The sequence below is a fragment of the Hyla sarda genome, chromosome 3 (assembly GCF_029499605.1).
Source record: "Hyla sarda isolate aHylSar1 chromosome 3, aHylSar1.hap1, whole genome shotgun sequence".
Taxonomy (NCBI): domain Eukaryota; kingdom Metazoa; phylum Chordata; class Amphibia; order Anura; family Hylidae; genus Hyla; species Hyla sarda.
In genome coordinates, this window is record NC_079191.1 from 8,273,681 (window position 1) to 8,280,734 (window position 7,054).

Below are 7,054 nucleotides of genomic sequence, written 5' to 3' on the forward strand. Positions count from 1 at the left end.
TCCTGCAGTAGTGGTCGTGATGTCAAGGCCATGCCCCTCACAACATCACGGCCATACCCCCTCCATTCATGTCTATAGGAGGGAGTGTGTCGGCAGACAGGCCCCCTCACGTAGACACGAATGAAGGGGGGCGTGGTGTGACATCACTTGGGGGCGTTGTCGTGACATTACAATCATGGCCTCCGGCTCCAAGCCTACTCCTTCTCTTCACTCATTCACAGCTCCACCATCACCGAACTTGATCTTCACTCAGGCTTTTTTGGTGGTTAAACGTTCCTCTCCATTGCTACCACAATTCCCGTCTCTCTTTCTGCTTCATGGTGTTGCCTGTTACCTCATGGTTGGGAGTCAGCCACTTAGCCTCAGTTCAGCAGAACCAATTGTACAGTGACCAACGCATTTCTTAACCTGGGAAAATAGGTTTCCCTGATCCAGTTCACCACACCCTCTGCTATTATGGCTGGAGGGGCCCAGTGAGCTGCGTGCCTGTCACACGTGAGGCACACCATTACAGTGGCTACACTATGAGCTCATCATCATCTAAGTGCTAGGCTATCTAGACTATAGGTGTTCAAGTATTTACCGTATTTATCGGCGTATAACACGCACTTTTAAAACTTTAATTCAAGGCAAAAAGTCTGCCTGCGTGTTATACACTGATAAATCTTTTTGTCACTGATTCAAAGTGGCCGCAGCAGCGGCTGCTTGTTAAGGATTAACAGCCTGGCCGTGGCCACTTTAAATCAGTGACCAGCGCGCGGCTCCCCCTTTGTTTTTTTTTACATTTTCCTTCTTTTCCCCTCTGCTTTTTATTGTATTGTTTTTTTTTCATTTTCGTTACCGTGCCGAGCTCGCCAGGCCAGGTCCGGTGTCGGCTGCGGTCAGTGAAGCCGGATGAGTGATGTCCTCTGCTAGCTCCGCTGCACAAGATCAGGGACGTCCCTCATTCAATGCTGCTGCCACTGTGACTATTCTAAGGTGGCTGCGGTTGGGCTGCCAGCGGCGACCACACTGACCAGCGGCGGATGCAGCGAATGATGAGTGATGTCCCTGATGCTGTGCAGCCGGCAGAGTACGTCACTCATCCAGCTTCACTGACCGCAGCCCGCAAGACCCGACACCGGACCTGGCCTGCCGAGCGCGGCTAAGTAAGGAAGATGGGAAAAATTTATATATCAAAAACGGAGGGAAAGGGGATGATGAAAAGGGGGCATGATGTGAGGGGGGCATGATTTCAGGGGGCATGATGTGAGGGGGCATGATGTGAGGGGGCATGATGTGAGGGGGGCATGATGTGAGGGGGCAAGATGAGAGGGGGCATGGTGAGAGGGGGCATGGTGAGAAGCGGGCATGATGAGAGGGGGCAAGATGAGAGGGGGCATGGTGAGAGGGGGCATGGTGAGAGGGGGGCATGGTGAGAGGGGGGCATGGAGAGAGGGGGCATGGTGAGAAGGGGGCATGATGAGAAGGGGGCATGATGAGAAGGGAGCATGATGAGAAGGGGCATGATGAGAAGGGGGCATGGTGAGAAGGGGGCATGGTGAGAAGGGGGCATGGTGAGAGGAGGGCATGATGAGAGGGGGCATGGTGAGAAGGGGGCATGATGAGAGGGGGCATGATAAGAGAGGGGTGGGGGAATGATAAGACAGTGGGGAATGATGAGAGGGTAAGGGGGGGGGTGTAAATGTGGCACACCGGCTGATATAAGGGGAGGAATTATGAGGCACTGGAAGGGGGGACCAAACTGAAGTTCAGGCAAAATCAAAGTTAGAGGGATGATATGGCATTTAGTCTGTCATTTATCTTATATGTATTTTTTTTTAACTTAAATTTCCATATTAAAATGGGGGTGCGTGTTATACGCCAGTGCGTGTTATACGCCGATAAATACGGTAATAAAAGTTATATTTTATTATTCCTTATTTTGGGGTGGTTCTAGCTTAGGGTACCCCTTTGGGGGTTTCCCCTAAAGTTGTTTTTTGGTATTATTACCCAGTTACTTCTCTTGGTTTGTTGTATGGGCTCTTTCATAGCCAGCACTCCCCTCCACCCATTTAGCCCAGGCATTTTTAAGTAGCAGGAGACTGCATATGGGTTTCTTCTTAGCAATCTCACAGCCTTCTGGCAGGGATCACATGGTAGGTGTTCAAACTGGTGTGGCGGTCATGCTTTGTCTGTGGGATGGTGCAGCCCGGAGCCAGGGGCTAGATCAGGCAGCAGTGGGGCTGCCTGGCCACCGGGTCATTCCCCCTATGGGCTTGGTGTCGTGGAGACAGTGGTCACGGCCTGGCACTACGCCAGTGTTAGGTTAGGGACCTACTCTGATGTGGCAAGTGGGCTTGTACTTTATGATCAAAATGTATACTAACAACCTGTTAGTCTTTGAATTTATGCTGAGAAGCAATTAGATCAAAATACAAATGGTGGATGTGCGGCTATGTTTCTGTTTCTTTATTTGTGTTTCACATTTGTAGTTCATAATATAGTGTCTGTACCTGTGTTTCATGGTGGTCTCGCAATTCTTCTGGGGTTTTTTGCCCAATGTAAATTTTTAGCAGCATACAAAATGAGTGTCATCTCAGATTTTCCCAGGTTGCAGTGTGGTCCAAGAAGGTGATCAGAGGGAGCCTGTCTTTGCTTCAATGGGTGGAGCGGCCGCTGGGTGGGAGATCATTCTGCAAGAATTGTAGGTTTTCAACATCTGGAGGCACAGAAAACACTGGTCTATTGCATTGAAGGGATAACAGGTGTGTTTCAATAGGTAGGGTGGCTAAGGAAAAAAATGACATCACACTTATAAACAAGGAATTATGGGACTTATAGTTCGAGGGAGGGAACTCCAACAGGAAATAGCTGTTAAGAAAAGCACAGATCCTTCCTAAGCATGTCCATTACTGTCTGGCAACTAAGTACTAAAATCACCTTATGGTGCTTAACCCCTTTAATGATTTGACTTAATGGTCTCCTAAATAGTTCCCAACATAAAAGAGCAAACTAAGAAATCCTTTTTTTGGGGGAGGGGTTGGGAGGGGCTACCTTTTTACATCGTATTTTGTGTATAAAAAATGTATTATCTTTATTTTACCACTAGATGTCATATTTCACCCACATATTTACTATAGACAACAGTCAAGTTGAAAACAATTGAGCTTAATATAAGGAGATTTAAAAAAGGACATTATGTAATGTGTGTAATGTAATATAAATTCTTCTTCATACAGTGTTCTTATGATGGAAAACTGAACATCCAGAGATCACATTGATAGGGTAAGCTTAGACTAGACAGTCCAATAATGTGCCAGATTAATATAGCTGGCTCAGACTGTTTATATATATCTGGGCCATCAGGATCAGTATTTTATGCAAATATATATACATATTTTTTAACTGTAAATTCTGTGAGACAGGTTCTCCTATCCAGCGGGTGGGCCAGTCCAGCATTATAATGGACACACTGGATACCACGAATGATCACATGGTGCCATTTATTGTGTATGGTCTACAGGTTAAAAAAGGGAAACAAATTAAAATATTGTCCAATTAAAATAAATTAACATCAACAAATCTGAGGCCAGGATTGCCAGTACACTTTTTGTGAACAGAATTTCCAGCGTCTACATCGTATCATAAATCCTCATCATGAGCTTCGCACAAGCTCTTCGTCGCATCAGAATTCCATGAACTAAAAAGAATTGATCTTGTATCAGATAATAATTTTTAAAAATAATCTGTCGGTGTTTCAAATGGCTGGCACTGTTAGGACAAGGAGACACATGGTGTCTCTTGTGCTTTTATTCTCTGGTGCAAAGAGTCAAAGAGGCGTGACCAAGCCCCTGAAGAGCTGAGGGATAGAATGCCTCCTTGCTCCCTCACCCATCCCTGTCCCTGCACGATTGGCAGTCAACTGGAAGCTGAGGCCTGTTTCCAAATCTCACACCTGCCCACAATCTGTGTGCACATCACGGGAACCAGATTTGAAAACAAGGCCCGGCTTCCAGCTTACTGTCAATCATGCAGGGACAGGGATGGGAATTGGGGGCACAGACAGATAAATGAAAGGTTTGGGTCTTTCACCCCTTAACGGTGATGCGGTACTTAACGCACCAGGACATACATTTACGTCCTAAGCATAACCGCTCCGATGCCCGGATCATGCGCGGCAGGTCCCGGCGGTTGATCGCAGCCAGGGACCCGCTGGTAATGGCGAACATCCGCGATCCCGCGAATGTCCGCCATTAACCCCTCAGATGCCGTGATCAATACCGTTCACGGCATCTGCAGCATTACTGTCACTTAATTGGATGATCGGATTGCCCGCAGCGCTGCCGCGGCAATCCGATCATCCAGCATGGCAGCCCCGGAGGTCCCCTCACCTGCCTCCGCTGTCTTCCTGGAGTCTTCTGCTCTGATCTGCCTTCCCGCAGACCAGAGAAGAAGATCACCGATAACCCTGATCAGTGTTATGTCCTATAAATAGCACTGAACAGGATTAGCAATCGAATGATTGCTATAAATAGTCCCCTATGGGTACTATTAAAGTGTAAAAATAAAAGTAAAAAAAGTAAAAAAAATGTGAAAAAACCCCTCCCCCAATAAAAACGTAAATTGCCCCATTTTCCCTATTTCACCCCCAAAAAGTGTTAAAAAATATTTTATATACATATTTGGCATCGCCGTGTGCGTAAATATCTGAACTATAAAAATAAAATGTTAATGATACCGTACGGTGAACGACGTGAATGTAAAAAAAAAAAAAAAGTCCAAAATAGCTGCTTTTTTATTACATTTTATTCCCAAAAAAATTTATAAAAAATGTATTAAAAGTTTTATATTAGCAAATATGGTATTAATAAAAAGTACAGATCACGGCGCAAAAAATAAGCCCTCATACCGCCGCTTATACGGAAAAATTAAAAAGTTATAGGTCTTCAAAATAGGGGGATCTTGAACGTACTAATTTGGTTAAAAAGTTTGTGATTTTTTTTAAGCGCAACAGTAATAGAAAAGCATATTATCATGGGTATCATTTTAATCGTATTAACCCAAAGAATAAATAACACACGTCATTTTTACCTTAAATTGTACGGCGTGAAAACGAAACCTTCCAAAATTAGCAAAATTGCGGTTTTCTTTTTAATTTCCCCACACAAATAGTATTTTTTTGGTTGCACCATACATTTTATGGTAAAGTGAGTGATGGCATTACAACGGACAACTGTTCATGCAAAAAACAAGCCCTCATACTAGTCTGTGGATGAAAATATAAAAGAGTTATGATTTTTTGAAGGCGAGGAGGAAAAAATGAAAACATAAAAATAAAATTTTCTGCGTCCTTAAGGCCCAAATGGGCTGCGTCTTTAAGGGGTGAAAACTAGTTCAAGAGCCATTGTTGATTCAAAGTCAGTAAGTAATGGCTGCTATTTGCACCAAGGCTCCCCACTGATTCTCAACATTGACATTAACCTTTTAGATCCCACAATCAAAGTTGATCATCCAGATCTAAAATCAGTGAAATTATGATGCTGATCCTTTAGGGGGCAGATCGGGAGCTCTGCAGCGTGAGGTTGTTCTGAGTAGCTGAGTTGATGACTGAACGTTTCTCTCCATCCCCCATGCTGTTCAATCTTAAGTCAGCTGTGTTACGCCGATCGCTCCGGGTCCCCGCTCCTCCCCGGAGCGCTCCTCAGCGTTCTCTCATTCGCAGCGCCCCGGTCAGACCTGCTGACCGGGTGCGCTGCGATATTACTCCCAGCCGGGATGCGATTCGCGATGCGGGACGCGCCCGCTCGCGATGCGCATCTCGGCTCCCGTACCTGACCCGTTCCCCGTCTGTGTTGTCCCGGCGCGCGCGGCCCTGCTCCTTAGGGCGCGCGCGCGCCGGGTCTCTGCCATTTAAAGGGCCGCTGCGCCACTGATTGGCGCAGCAGGCCTAATCAGTATTCTCACCTGTGCACTCCCTACTTATTCCTCACTCCCCCTGCACTCCCTCGCCGGATCTTGTTGCCATTGTGCCAGTGAAAGCGTTCCCTTGTGTGTTCCTAGCCTGTGTTCCAGACCTCCTGCCGTTGCCCCTGACTACGATCCTTGCTGCCTGCCCTGACCTTCTGCTACGTCCGACCTTGCTCTTGTCTACTCCCTTGTACCGTGCCTATCTTCAGCAGTCAGAGAGGTTGAGCCGTTGCTGGTGGATACGACCTGGTTGCTACCGCCGCTGCAAGACCATCCCGCTTTGCGGCGGGCTCTGGTGAATACCAGTAGCAACTTAGAACTGGTCCACCAGCACGGTCCACGCCAATCCCTCTCTGGCACAGAGGATCCACCTCCAGCCAGCCGAATCGTGACAGTAGATCCAGCCATGGATCCCGCTGAAGTCCCACTGCCAGTTGTCGCCGACCTCACCACGGTGGTCACCCAGCAGTCGCAACAGATAGCGCAACAAGGCCACCAGCTGTCTCAACTGACCGTGATGCTACAGCAGCTATTACCACAACTCCAGCAACAATCTCCTCCGCCAGCTCCTGCACCTCCTCCGCAGCGAGTGGCCGCTTCCGGCCTACGATTATCCTTGCCGGATAAATTTGATGGGGACTCTAAGTTTTGCCGTGGCTTTCTTTCACAATGTTCCCTGCACTTGGAGATGATGTCGGACCAGTTTCCTACTGAAAGGTCTAAGGTGGCTTTCGTAGTCAGCCTTCTGTCTGGGAAAGCTCTGTCATGGGCCACACCGCTCTGGGACCGCAATGACCCTGTCACTGCCTCTGTACACTCCTTCTTCACGGAGATTCGAAGTGTCTTTGAGGAACCTGCCCGAGCCTCTTCTGCTGAGACTGCCCTGCTGAACCTGGTCCAGGGTAATTCTTCTGTTGGCAAGTACGCCATCCAATTCCGTACTCTTGCCTACGAATTATCCTGGAATAATGAGGCCCTCTGCGCGACCTTTAAAAAAGGCCTATCCAGCAACATTAAAGATGTGCTGGCCGCACGAGAAATTCCTGCTAACCTGCATGAACTTATTCATCTGGCCACCCGCATTGACATGCGTTTTTCCGAAAGG